The sequence below is a fragment of the Podarcis gaigeae genome (genome assembly GCF_964106915.1).
Source record: "Podarcis gaigeae genome assembly, chromosome: 12".
In the NCBI taxonomy this organism is placed as follows: domain Eukaryota; kingdom Metazoa; phylum Chordata; class Lepidosauria; order Squamata; family Lacertidae; genus Podarcis; species Podarcis gaigeae.
In genome coordinates, this window is record NC_139688.1 from 48,984,413 (window position 1) to 48,998,360 (window position 13,948).

A 13,948-nucleotide genomic window follows, 5' to 3' on the forward strand; every position below is an offset into this window, starting at 1 on the left:
AGGACTTGCCGATCGAAAGGTCGGCGGTTCGAATCCCTGCGGCGGGGTGCGCTTCCGCTGCTCGGTCCCAGCGCCTGCCAACCTAGCAGTTCGAAAGCACCTCCGGGTGCAAGTAGATAAATAGGGACCGCTTACCAGCGGGAAGGTAAACGGCGTTTCCGTGTGCGGCTCTGGCTCACCAGAGAAGCGATGTCACGCTGGCCACATGACCCGGAAGTGTCTCCGGACAGCGCTGGCCCCTGGCCTCTTGAGTGAGATGGGCGCACAACCCCAGAGTCTGTCAAGACTGGCCCGTACGGGCAGGGGTACCTTTACCTTTACCTTTATGCCTTTGAAAAACAATGGCACCTTAACCATCATGTGTTATCATAGAGTGAGGTTCTAAAGCTAGGGCTAGAAACCAACCTGCTCCTTGGTTCTGCTGGATCTCTCAGTGGCTTTTGATACCATTGACCATGGTATCCTTCTGGACTGTCTGGGGAGGTTGGAAGCTGGGGACCACTGTCATGCAGTGGCTCTGCTCCTTTCTCTTGGGCCATTTCAATAAAGTGGTGTTGGGGGATGAGTGTTCGGACCCCTGGGCACTCATTTGTGGGGTGTCTCAGGGCTGTGTCTTCTCCCCTATGCTTTTCAACATCTATATGAAGCTGCTGGGCATGCTGTCTGATGCTGATAGCAGTTGTAGTTCAACAACTGTAGAGTCACAGGTTTCCCATCCCTGACTAAAATTAATAACTTATCTATCTTTACTCCTGAAGTCATAGCTTTAACACATGCAATTCTGGCAATGAGCCCAGAGGGAGAAAAAACCACCATCAACCAGGCCATGTTTCCCTCCCTAGTCAGCAGCCCTACTTCTCTTGAATGCTTGCAGTTGAAGAATGGAGTTTCCTTTTGTCTGTAGGGAATTACTGTATATATGCCACTTCCCTGCCCCCTCCAGTCCTAGTCATCACTGTGGAGTGCTACAAAACTTTGTCATAGGCCCTGTACTGTTCAACATTTCTATGAATAATTTGGATGAAAGAGCAGAGGGGATGCTTACCATATTTGCAGATGCCACAGAGCAGGATAGCTGACACCCGAAAAGATCAAATAAAGATTCTAAATGATCTTGAGAGGTTGGAATGCTAGACCAAAAGCAACAAAATAAAATTCAGCAGAGAAATTAGGTACGAAGAATTGGAGGCACAAAGATAGGAAGGGCAGCCACACCTATGAGAAAGGTCTAGGTGTCTTAGTCGATTAGAACCTCAGAATGAGGCAGCAATGTAATGCAGTGCCTAAGAAAGCTAATACAGTCTTAGGTTGCTTTAACGGTGTCCAGGTCACAAGAGGTAATAGCTCCACTGTATTCTGCTCTGGTCAGACTGCATCTGAAGTACTGTGCCTATTTCTGGGTGCCAAGTTTTAAGAAGGGCATTGTCAAACTGGAGTGTGTCCTTGTACTGAATTTAGGATCTTGGTTTTACTCCTCTTGTAATCAAATAGGATTAGTTCAATTATACAAGTATATGTAACCAACACCGCCTGTAGAATCATAGAGTTGGAAAGGACTGTGGGGATGATCTAGTTCCACCCCCATAACATTGTACAGAGTGGTGTTTGTATTGTCTAAGCTACAAAATAATACTCTATAAAGCAAATGGGATATGCTGTTATTGTTTTGAGGTTTTTTTTTTGCACATATGGTCTTTAGTTGCAGAAATTTCCTTCTGACGGTGTATGTTTGAGCCATGCTTCTCTGCCGTGTCTGTTCTTGTGACATAAGCTTACCCAGATCAAATTATACAAAATGTATCACAGGATACTTCAGAATGTATTGTTTACCCATTTTTCCTGATTGACGTCCACCCATTTTACAATTTTCAGCAGTAGGGAAATAACTGACCAAAACAACAACAACTTTGTAAACTTCTGTGGTTTTTCAGAAAACAAACATCCTAGGAATGCTGATCCATGCCGTTTCTTTACAGTAGATGTGGACGACGAGTAAAATATGTAGGTTGGTTTTGTTAAACAGAAACTTGCAGCAGAATCTTAACAATTCTGATTTAGAATTCAGTTGAACTCATTGAGTTTTTCTGGGCTTGTTCCAGCCTTAAGAGTATTTTACTCTATTATTCTTATGTCACACTGCTGAAAACATTAGTTTTCCACTTTTCCTGTTTGGATCAATTTCCTCTTTAGGAAATTGCCACTTACACAAGGGTAAAGTGCCTTACTTTGAGAATGTTTGTGTAACACAGTGATTTGGAACATGCAGTGCATGGGCAAACTAACAGTCACATGGATGCCATACTTTAGCCTAAGTGATGATGGGAGCACATCCACCTTACTTTCAGCTTGATTTTAGTTACTCAGATGTAAGTGCCAGTGTCCCATTAAGCTTACTTGCAGGTAAGCATAGAATCATCATCTTCAATGGACAAGTCAATTCCTGCTTCCAACCAGTGAGCTGGAGACTGTAGCTTGGTCCTTTTGCCTAATAAGTTGCCTTTGAATTAGGAAATTGAAATCACCTCTGGCCTAAATTTGTATGTCTGTGCAGTATGCATGGTACATACATTACTGCTTCTGCTGATATTCTGGGGGCTCTGTTTAATGACAAAGTTAGCTTCAGCCTTGTATCTGAGTGAGTGGTAAACAGGCCAATCCTCTGCATATTAACTCAGAAGCAAGTCCCAGTAAATGATGTGGCCTTGCTTTCAGAAGAATGCACAAAGAACGATACAGTATATAAATGCAAAGAATGAATGAATGAATGAATAAATAAATAAATAAATAAATAAAAAACATGCATTAGAACTGCAGCCTTTGTGTCCTAGCCACTTGGGGCAGGGGTATGCAAATCAGAATGAGTTTAAAATGCTGTCTGTGACATGCAAGGGGAGCACTGTCACTTTAAAAAAAGTTTTTATTAACCAATTAACACATGTTAATTACCACCTTTTTCCCGTTTACTGTACTTGCCCACCCTTCCACACTTGCTTGCCCAAATTTAAAAGGGTTCCAAAAGTTAACTTCTGGAACTAGCAAAAAAAAAAAAAAAAAAAAAAAAAGGCGCTCTTCTGAAGGTCGCCGTTTTATTTTTAAGTTTGGCGGAGTTCTCCTGATGCTGGGAGTGCGATCAGCTGCCGTGGCTTGTTATCCCGAGTCCGTTGCCTGGAAACTTCAGGCACCCGGGCGCTGCCGCCTCCCCAGCAAGCGGGGCTTGGGCGATGAGGTAATCCTGTGTAGCCGGAGAAGCGGGGAGGAGGGCCTGAGCTTCAGGAACCCAGCCGAGGGCCCGCCCAGCCGGCAAAGAAAGCCCTGGCGGCAACCAGCGTTGAGCGCGCTCACCTCTCCCAAGCCGAGGTGCGCCGCCCGCAGCAGCCGGAGATCCGCAGCCAAAAGAGCAAAGGCGCCTTCGCCGCTGGAAAAAAGGTCGCGAGGCCCTGGAGCAGAGGCCGTGCGCGCTGAAGATCCCGGCTTTTTCCGCCAGCCTCAGGGCGTGGGATCCCGGCACGTAGCAGCCAGCGATCCCGGGAGCAGCAGCGCCCCCCGCAACACAGCGCCGGCTGGAAAAGGGAGCAGCAACAGCAGCGGCAGCCGGCCTTTTTTCCTCTGTCTCTTTCTCTCGCCTCTCCCACGTGTGGAGCCGGCTGGCTGTATGCCGCCCAAGCGGGGCATTTCCAGCCGGGGAGGTGCCGTTTTGGATCGCCTGGCGCTCGGATCGCCCGTCTCCACGCGCGCGCTTGGCTCAGCCTGAAGGCGATTCGGCGGCGGCGGCGGCGGGGCGAGGAAGTAGGAAGTAGTCACAACCCCATCGCCGGCCCTGCTGCTCATGTGCCGCTCCATCCATCACGCCCGGAGGGGGATCCGTTTACACTAGCCCGGAAAACAAGCCGAAGCGAGCGCCCGGGAACGGACGCGCCACCGAGGAACGGCGTGCGTTTTGGAGAGCCTGCGCGCGTTTTGGAGAGCCTGCGCCTGGGTGAGTGGCGTCTCTTTGCGCGCTGGTCGTGGCCGGGGGAGCGGGAGTCCCGGGCTTGTTTCTACAGTCCCGCGCTCCGGAGGAAAACCAGGCGCAGTTTTCTGCCCTCCTCGTTCGCGTCTCCTTCTGCGCTGGTTCTTTTGGGTAAGCCCTGACCGCCTGGGAAGACCCGGGAGACGTCCTCTCCTCTCCTCTCCTGACCTGCGTGCGCTCAGGTAGGGCCAACGGAAGCTGCCATTGCAGATGTGGCGTTGGACAGACAGATGAGCTGCTTCAGGTTCAGGAAGCTGGCAGGAATTGCCTTCATTTAGCTTGCAGGCGGGATGTGCCCCTGCGTGCTTACGGTTTGTCCCAATTTTTCCGCGAACCGCTGCATGTAGTGCATGACAGTGGACATGACCTTCAGGAGACTTGCTTGTAAATTGGCAGAACTCTGCCCGGTTTTTACACGTTCCCTGGTTTCTTTGGCTTCCTCTTAAAAACAACAGTTCAGCTTGTTTACACAAGAATTTGCTTGCAGAGGCAGACCTTGTGAATTATTTACAGCAGAAGGGGGAAAGCTTCTATGCAGCAGTCACTACCCAATTCCAGAACATTTCAGCTCTTAATCCTGATTTGTTAATGTATTTTGCATAGGTTAGTAACTGTGAAAGAAAGCAAGGTTTTATTCAGTGTGTATGTGCCCTTAACGGTACAGAGAAGAAATTGTCATGTAAAGACTTACCGGTACATAAAACCGGTCATTTGCTGTTTCAGCCCTTGGAAGTTGAAATCATACTTGACCTAAGCATGCAGCTGACCTCCAAAACTATAACTAACGGATGTGTTTTGATGGGGTTCATTGAAAAAGTCTCACAAAATTATTTATAAAAGGCAGAATTTTAAACCAGAAGTAAGGTTTTTTAAGGTCATTGTGCTAGATTTATTGTTTCCAGGCCTTGCTGGGGCTCCTAAGGCCCATGCCTTTTTTGGCTGCCATAAATGAAACCCTAGAGCCTACTAATCTCTCAGCTTTTGCTAACCTTTATTATGATATGCCGTACAGTTCCTTGCCTTGTTTGTTTGTTTAAAAGATTCCTTACCCACTCTTCATTGCTGAAGGAATCCCAGAGTGGGCTACATTAAGATAAAACACACCAATGCATAGGCAAATAAGTCTGTAGCTTGCTTTGGAAACTTATGAGAGTCGGTTCCAGCAAGGGATTTCCAAAACCAAGATCCTACAGAATAAGAAATGCAAGGTTTGTAGGTCTGTCCAAGGTTTGTAGGTGATGCCATTTATTGAGCCAACTCTTGCTGGTGGTGCAAGAACGTGTGAGCTTTCAAGGTAAAACATGAGGGATGGTGATTTGTGTGTGTGTCATCTGAAATCTTATGTACTCATAAACCGAAAGAGATTGGTCTTAAAGTACTAAACATAGTTTCTGTTTTAATAATATTTATTCAAAAATTACAATACAGTTACAATACATTTTCAATCAGTATATCCCTCCGGGTATAGAGCGGTATATAAATTCAATAAATAAATAATAATAATAATCCCCTCCACAGACACCTCTGTGATGATGATGGCACTGAAATATCCTGTTCTTCAATAAAAGAGAAAAAGGGAGACCAGATCATTTCAAAGGTATCTTTTTTGGGAGATGCCTTTGCCTTTGATTAGTTGCTGATGGTATGTGAGGCGTTCTGATGACACATAGTTAATCTATGGAATTGGCTATCTGCAGGATGCAGTAATGGCTGCCAAACTGGACATCTTTAAAAAGGAATTAGGCAAATTCATTGAGGATAAGGGTATCAATGGCTCCTGGTCATGATGACTGTACTACTTCCAGTTTTGGAGATATTATGTCCCTGAATACCAGTTGCTGGGGCGGGACAACAAGTGGGGATGGGGCTGTTGTTCTCATATCTTGCTTGCAGGCTTCTCATAGGCATTTCATTGGCCACTGTGAGAACAAGATACAGTACTGGTCTAGATTATTAATTGACTGATTTTATCTGATGCTGCAATTTCTAAACTGGCCTCCATCAAAGGGATCCCAGAGTGGTCTACCTATCAGTACAAATTGGGGGCAGGGAACTTCAGACCTGAGAACCAATTATGGCCTATTAGGCTTCCCAGTATGACCCTCGGGACTCTATCCAAGCCTCTCTCCTTAATCTCCCCTCTCCCACCACTCCATACCCGTCTTGAATGCTTTTTCCTGAAATGTTATATGCTGCCTCCTTATCTGGATGGAGAGAGAGGGGTATATGTGTATATAGAAACCTCTGATTTGTTATGTTTGGCTAGAATGTAATCCATAATCCATTTTACAGAAAATAATTGCTTCAGTAGATCCATCCCCTTTTGTGTCAGACCCACCCACCACTTGCATGTGACCGTGGCAGGTTGACTGCAAATGAATGCGGCCCTCAAGCTGAAAATAGGTTTTCCCACCACCAAATTAAAACATTAATATCTTAAACTAAGAATCAGGTTTATTTTAAAATATATATACAGTCATACCTCTGGTTGCGAACGGGATCCATTCCGGAGGCCCGTTCGCAACATGAAAAAAGTGCAACCTGAAGCGCCATATCTGCACAAGTGTGTGGTGCAATATGGTGCTTGTGCGCATGCGCAAAGCTCAATTGGCGAAACCCGGAAGTAACCCTTTTTGGTACTTCCGGGTCGCCATGGGATGTAATCTGAAAGATTGTAACATGAAGCAAACATAACATGAGGTATGACTGTATTCCATTTAAAACCGCCCCATCATCCCAAGCCACAGTGGGAAATCTAAGTGAGAAAACCAAGCAGCAGCATTCTAGCCCAGAAGCGTGATTGTGAAGATGCTTCATTCTTCCATGCATAAGGCTCAATAAGGAGGGAGACAAATGTTTCTCTAGGAGAGGGGAGACTCCTGCAGAAGCAGCATCATAAGCAAGAAAATCCTGTTGGATTGTTTGGGCCTTTGGCTTGATCTAGGATGGTTCTTCTTATAGAATGATAGAGTTGTAGAGTTGGAAAGGACCACGGGGGTCATCTAGTCCAGCCCCTGCAATGCTGGAATCTTTTTGCCCAATGTGGGTCTCAAGCCCATGACCTGGTGATTAAGAGTCTCATGCTGAACCCACTGAGCTACATTTTTATGTCTGTCAATAAATTGTGGCAAATTTTAAGACCTTTTAAACACTTCCTCCATATCATATGTTTCCTCATTCTTAAAGCGTTGACGTATGGCTTGTTTCATAAATAACCCTTCATAAGCTGTGTCGCCTTAAGTTTAGTTGTGGTTATTTTTGCAAAATAGTGCTGGAGACCACTGTCGCACAGAAATGAGCTTGTGTCTAAATGTGACTTTGGCTAATTTGAGTTAAGCAAAGTTTTGTAGAGATTCTCTGTCATTTCATTCTCTGTGCCAACTTGAGCTCTGTTGGCACAAAACTCTTATTGCTAGGACTCTTAACATCAATAACAGTTTAAATCAGGAGATAAGCTGCAATTTTAAGTTTACATTCTGCTCTAATTTCAGTACTGGATGCCCATGCGTCTTGTACATGTAAAAATTTATGACGAAACAAGATGTGCCAATTGGCATTCGTATAGGTAGACTGTAAAAATGTCTGGGTTTCTTTCAGTGTGTATTGAGCTCCACAGGAATTGCAACTCTGCATCTGGAATAACATAATTTGAGTGTTGTGTCATTAATACTTGTTCTTCTCGCCAGATATTTAGGTAGCCGCAGTCTTTGTTATGACCCCATTCTTTGTTCTTCGTATACTGTGGTCTGGTTTGGCTTGTTTGTCAGTATGTTGACTGGGACGTTCTTCCCTCCTATGTGAGAATTATTTCCTACAATGTTACTAGATGATGTATTCTGCAGTTGGAATCTTAATTTGTTGTGTTAGAGTTAAGTTCTAATTTCCTGCAGGATGTATGCATTCATTAACCTGGTCTGTATTACACAATCACAGCAGACTTATTCATATATCATCTCCATAATTCCTCTAGGAAATTTTATTGTTCACAAGCTTTACCTGGCACTGCTCTTGTGACAGCAAAATGCAAGCATTATGAACATAAGACCTATCTAGTTAGTGGGATTGCAGAAATTCAAGCAGTTCGATGTGACTGTAGTGTATTTGTGGAGGGGGATGCTGATTTTTAAAGGCTCCTCTTGAAAATACAAAAAATAATAATCTTATTTAATGTCAGCTCTGGTTTTCGTTTAAAGTATTTAAAATATCAATTCAGTAGCACGTCTTTGAGAAGACAAATTTGTAACAGCATAAGCGTTCATAGGTTACATGATTCTTCATATGAAAAACTTGGATAGTTGGCAACAAGCATTACAATGCAGTGTGTTTATAATCTGTATGTCAAGTACTAAGGAATGTAGGGAGCTTATAGTGATAAACTGTTCACTCAGTTTTTAAAATGGGAGAAGACTCTGTAGTGCTAGATCAACATTGTATAAATTCTTCTCCCACCTTATGCTCCTTAAGGAAGAAAATTAATAATTTTCTTACGAATGATCATTTTGGAGTGTCCTTGAAAGCTGAACTGCTGCTTTGCAAGTTACGTTGTGTTTCTGCTTTTAATACAAGATTTATATCTTTTCATCTGTTTCCCTAATGACAACATTGTTTGGACATTGTAGGCTGTTGAGGGACATTTTCAGCACAATCTATATGCTGAAATGGAGTTGTAAGATGTAGTTATTTCACACTGCAATTGTACTGTTTGTGTCAATTAAGAAACACCGTTGGCCTCTAAGTCTAGTGCAGAATCTGTTGCCTTGATGTGATGATCCTGTGGTGTGCTTAAAGAATTGTCTCAGACTTGGGCACTCTTTGTGTTAGAGAACAATAGCTTTGTCAAAACCTTAACTTTAGGCCCTGAATGGTTGATATTCTGTAGTATGCAAAAACTTAACATTATACAGTAGTTGTTTCCATCAGTAAGTTGGTGTGCTGTTTCATACTGAAGTGCAACAGTATTGTTTAAAGGGACAAATTCTGCACCATTTTAATCTTAGTGAGACTCACTCAACAGTTATGGTATGATACCACCAAGAGAAGCAGAGTCCTTTATCCTATCCATCAAAACACATTGCATTACTGTAAGGCTAAATGTATCTTGCTGCTTCTTATAGCTAAAGCAGGGCTGGCAAGCTATGTCCTCCAGATGTTGTTCAACTTCAGATTCCATTATCCTCAGCCAATAAATAGTCCTGGATTATGAGAGTTGTAGTCAGTAACATCTGGAGGGGCCCAGGTTAGCCACTTCTGGGTTAAAGCATCTCAAGACAGAAAACTTTCCCAGGTTGTTGCAAAGCAAGCCAAGTAATCTCTACTAAGTTACAGAGCCTAAGCCGCCAAAATAATTAACTTGTAAGCATTATCTCATGGCTAATCTCTGTACGTAGTAACAATAAGCCTCTTAACTGGATAAGTGTAAGTAGTAGAGTAAGTCAAAGTTTTTCTCATGAACATTGTAACTAAGGCAAGCACTTTAGTTAAAAGTTTACGTTTCATTTGTGGGAAAGGCAGTCTTTCCTTTATAACTTTCCCCCTCAAATTATGAACTCTTTTGTTTAGCAAATGAACGAAATGAACTAAAAATGAACTAGATCTGGATCACTAATTCTCCCAATTTGAGGTGTGTTGTTACATTTTTTAAGTCGGAGAAATGATACAGAGAGAATCAGAGATGATAATGGGTGGCCTTAGTTAAAATGAGGTTTCAATTTTAGGGCTCATGGGCCCAAGCCTAAGACTACTATTCTGTGTGTACCCTGGCGCTGTAGTCTTACTCGATTGCAGAAATTGCTTGCAAATAGCAATGCATAGGATTGCATCATTAGTTTGAATTGCAGTCCGATCCTTAGGCATATGTACTTAAAGCTAAGTGCTATTGTTTGGTAAAAGTTGCATCCAAGTTAACATGCTGAAGACTGGGCTGTAAATATTTATACCGTCCTCTGATCACAATAATCCCTATGAAGCAGCTGAAGTGAATGTTCTCTATATTTATTTCTCTTACAAATGATAGAATTTAGATCACTACAAACACAAAGCTACCATATGCTGACAACATTGGGATTGTGACGAAACTGAAACCCAGATTTTAAGTCTTTGCAGTCAGAATATAGTAATCGAAGAGTAGATAGGAGCAGGAGCACCTCAATCCATTCCTTGGCCTTACCTGCCTCGTTTTTGTAACTGATCAATATTTGAGTAACTCTTGCTTTAAATTGTCACCTTGAACACACCCCAGAAGCAGAGAAACTCCAAAACTTTCCATTAGAAATTCAGAATGTCAGAAATAAGATGATATACATTTCTAATGGGACACGGGTGGTGCTGTGGTCTAAACCACTGAGCCTAGGGCTTGCTGATCAGAAGGTCGGCGGTTCGAAGCCCCGCGACGGGGTGAGCTCCCGTTGTTCGGTCCCAGCTCCTGCCCACCTAGCAGTTCGAAAGCACGTCAAAGTGCAAGGAGATAAATAGGTGACTGGGGCTGATGGGAGTTCAGCAACATCTGCATTATTATAAGGTGATTTGAACTCCATGAGTAAAATGGGATGTAATTTAGTTGAATAAATAAATAAATAAATAAATAAATAAATAAATAAATAATATAGCATTTTAAAATTTAGCATCAAGTCTCTAAAACACCTTGGAGCTGAGACTAATCAAAGAACCTTTGTGATATAAAGTTAGCAGTTGTTTTCAAAAACTGGTTTTGAGACTAAAACCATGGACTTGGTTTCCTTTAAAAAAAGTCTTCTCTTTACAACTTACCGCACATTACACCAGGCAAACTTAAGTGTGCCAGAGAGGAAGCTAGTGGTTGAATCATCGGGACTGAAGTAGAAAGGCATAAGTAATGTGGAGAGAGAGAGATTCGTTGCTATTTGTCTGAGAAGGAAACTTGCAGCAATAATAATTTCACCAATACATTTATGCCACCCATAACTTGATCGCTTTATTTATTGAAATAGGATTTCCTGAATTCATAAGAAATCCTCTTTCAATCAAGAAAGTGATCAACATATGGGTGGCATTTGATTTGTGGAGGGTTTGTAGACAGGCATGTGAGCTTAAAGTAGAAGAAAAGAGGAAATGGAGCAGCTGATTAGTGTCCCGACATGACCAACCAACATGAGGTGCATGTGAAATTGCCACAGTCCACAACCATTTTGGCAGACGAAACCACTTGCTTATCAGTCACGGGCATGACATAAAGCTTGCCAATAGCATGTTGATAGTTTTTATCTACTGACATGATTGTTGAATTTCTAGCATTGAAGAGTTGTTTCCAAAAGGTGAACAGTCTTGATCTAATATCAACAGTTGTAGGTGATTCAGGGATTGGAATCTTTGTTGGACAGCTATGGCTCTGAGCCACAAACAATTTAAAACACAGGTCTCATATTTACTGTACTGTACTTTTCAGACCCACTTTGGAGCAAGCATACATTAGCTTGCTAGCTGCTAATGAATTTCACTTTGGAGTGAGCTTATTTAAATGCTTATACACAGGATTATTAACTCCAGCGACTGGGTCACTGTTCCCATCTTCTATAAATTTTAGCTCGGTGTAAAAATGTGGCAGAATGACTGTTTTTTGGGGGGCATTGTATGGCCTTTTATCCCCACTATTTAGGGACTCTGTCGGTAATCTGCCACCTGAAGATACATAGTCCATCTGAGGAAGTGGTTTCTAGTCCATGGAAATTTATACAATGGATTTGTTGGTTTTTGGGCACTACAAGACTCTGTATTGCTTTTACTACAATAAATCAACATTACTTCCCCCCTGAAATGCCCAATTTAAATGACTTGTAGACAGGAAACAAATGTATTGTGGAATTATTTGTTAGAGGTTAAAAAATAAAAGGTACCATATAAGGAAATAAAACTGCTTTACAGCTCACCTCCAGAATTGGAAGTTAGTGGTCAGTTCAGCTAAACTTGTGTAATAAAACAAGTACATACAACCTGATACACATTACGCAACAAACTGTATTTTATGTAAGGGCTAAATTGGCAGTTGCAAAAAATCCTGTGGTTTGTCTTCTCTCTTCAGCACAATTACGTTAACTCAGGGTGCACATGTTTTTAAAATAATTGTATGACAAGGTTTTAAGGGGAAGCCACAGTAACATATATGCAAAGAAATGCATTTTCCACAATAGGAAAATGGTTGAATATAATTTCTGCAGATTAATATTTCTATTTATTTCCCTCTGTTCTCCATGTTCATAGCTGCTACTTCTTTTACCTCTGGGAAATGAAAACAAGCTATTTAAGTGAATCAGAAGTACGATGTTCCTTTGTGCCGAGGGTTCCAGTGGAGACGATCTGTATGTCTAAGTTACTGTGGAAACCATGGCTGCCAAACACTAACTTCTTTGTGCTTTACTCATGGACTATAACCCCAAAGAAAAGCTGTCTTCTCTTTTCTATAAGATATTTTATTAATTGGGACTCCTCAGTCCTCAAATTCTGAAAACTCCCCTTGAAGGGTCACGGTTGATGTCCAGCTGAAAAAGAGATTAAACTCAAAGCTAACTTTAAAAAAAAGAAAGAAATTCCCACACTTTTCCTGCCAACCAGCCTTCGGTGCTTATTCCCTCCTTCATTAAGCAGTTAGCAACATAGTTGTATTTAGAAGAGTGGGGTGTTCTGTGCAGTTTTCCTGCTATCTCTTCCTAATTTCAGACAATAATTCGTTCTGGGATGAAGAAAATTGTACTAATTCCTGCATTAGTTGCTTTTCCTAACAGAGAAGGTCATTTTAACAGTTACTCTGGGAACGTTTTGCCTGGAGGTTGGAGTTCAGGGTGACAGACTGGAAAGTAACACAATCTTGCCTCTTTGCTTACAGCCTGATACACCAAGACCTGTAGAGATCGACGTGATTATAAGCTCTTAGTTACAACTCACCTTTTTGAAGCTAGAAAGGGTAGAAAGATTTCCCACCATGCCCATATATGTCTGCACTTATTTTCTCTCAGCACAAAACTTCTTTTGCACTTAACATAAAGTTGTATGAGAATGAATGGGTGATTCTTCAGTCCCTTTTTCTTCTCATGGTGAATTTTTGGAGGAGGAATATTTGCATGATGTGGTGATGAGATCACTCTGCAGGGAACACCAGCTGGCCTATTACTAGGCAGTTTAAATGTCTGTCTTGGATGTTTTTGGGCTCTTTTCCAGACTCCTTGCATATTGTGTAATGGAGTCTGTGGAAAATGAGAGATGTCTGCCAAATGGATTTTCCATGGAACAGATTTCTCTTGTCTTCCCTTTCCTCTTGCGCTCATTTGAGGAGGGGAGTATTCTTTATTTGTTAGAATTCAACCCCTTCCGTGTTAAATGAGAAAATCCTGGGAGTGACAAAAACAAGGAAAAAAGAGCAGTTCAAGGCAAATCCATTGTATAGTCCCAAAGCTTCAAAGCTGGTCTGTAACCTAGATATAAGACAGAGAAATGAATGGAAATAAGTGCTGTACATTTGAATCGAACTAATTCCAATGAGCCATGAGTTCACAAGCATCTCCCTATAGCTATCATTGTCTGCAATTTCCTGTTGCTGGTGAGTCTACAGGATCTATAGTTCAGACATGGTCACTGAGAACAGCTGATCAGTAGCCACCAGTAACCAGTTTGCTCCATGATTCTTTCCCCCTCCATAGAGTACAACTGTTGTGGCTTTGTGTGGCCTTACTTGCTATGCCTAAGGGACGCAGGTGGCGCTGTGGGTTAAAGCCTCAGCGCCTAGGACTTGCCGATTGAAAGGTCGGCGGTTCGAATCCCTGCGGCGGGGTGCGCTCCCCCTGCTTGGTCCCAGCGCCTGCCAACCTAGCAGTTCGAAAGCACCTCCGGGTGCAAGTAGATAAATAGGGACCGCTTACCAGCGGGAAGGTAAACGGTGTTTCTGTGTGCGGCTCTGGCTCGCCAGAGCAGCGA

The 13,948-nt window shown here is 42.6% G+C and overlaps 1 protein-coding gene across 14 annotated transcripts in view; it reads left to right on the forward strand.

Moving 5' to 3' along the window:
* Positions 1-13,948, forward strand: part of TRAK1 (trafficking kinesin protein 1) — a 149,937-nt gene that overhangs the window by 4,954 nt on the left and 131,035 nt on the right. For 2 of the 14 annotated variants that reach the window (XM_083705609.1, XM_083705608.1), the window contains exon 1: positions 2,808-4,120. The exons of 3 other annotated variants lie outside the window; for them this stretch is intronic. The gene's annotated coding sequence lies outside the window, so the exon portion shown is untranslated. Of the gene's footprint in view, positions 1-2,806; positions 4,192-13,948 lie in introns of those variants that run through there. 9 more of the 14 variants (XM_083705619.1, XM_083705607.1, XM_083705625.1 and 6 more) reach the window with 9 other exon arrangements.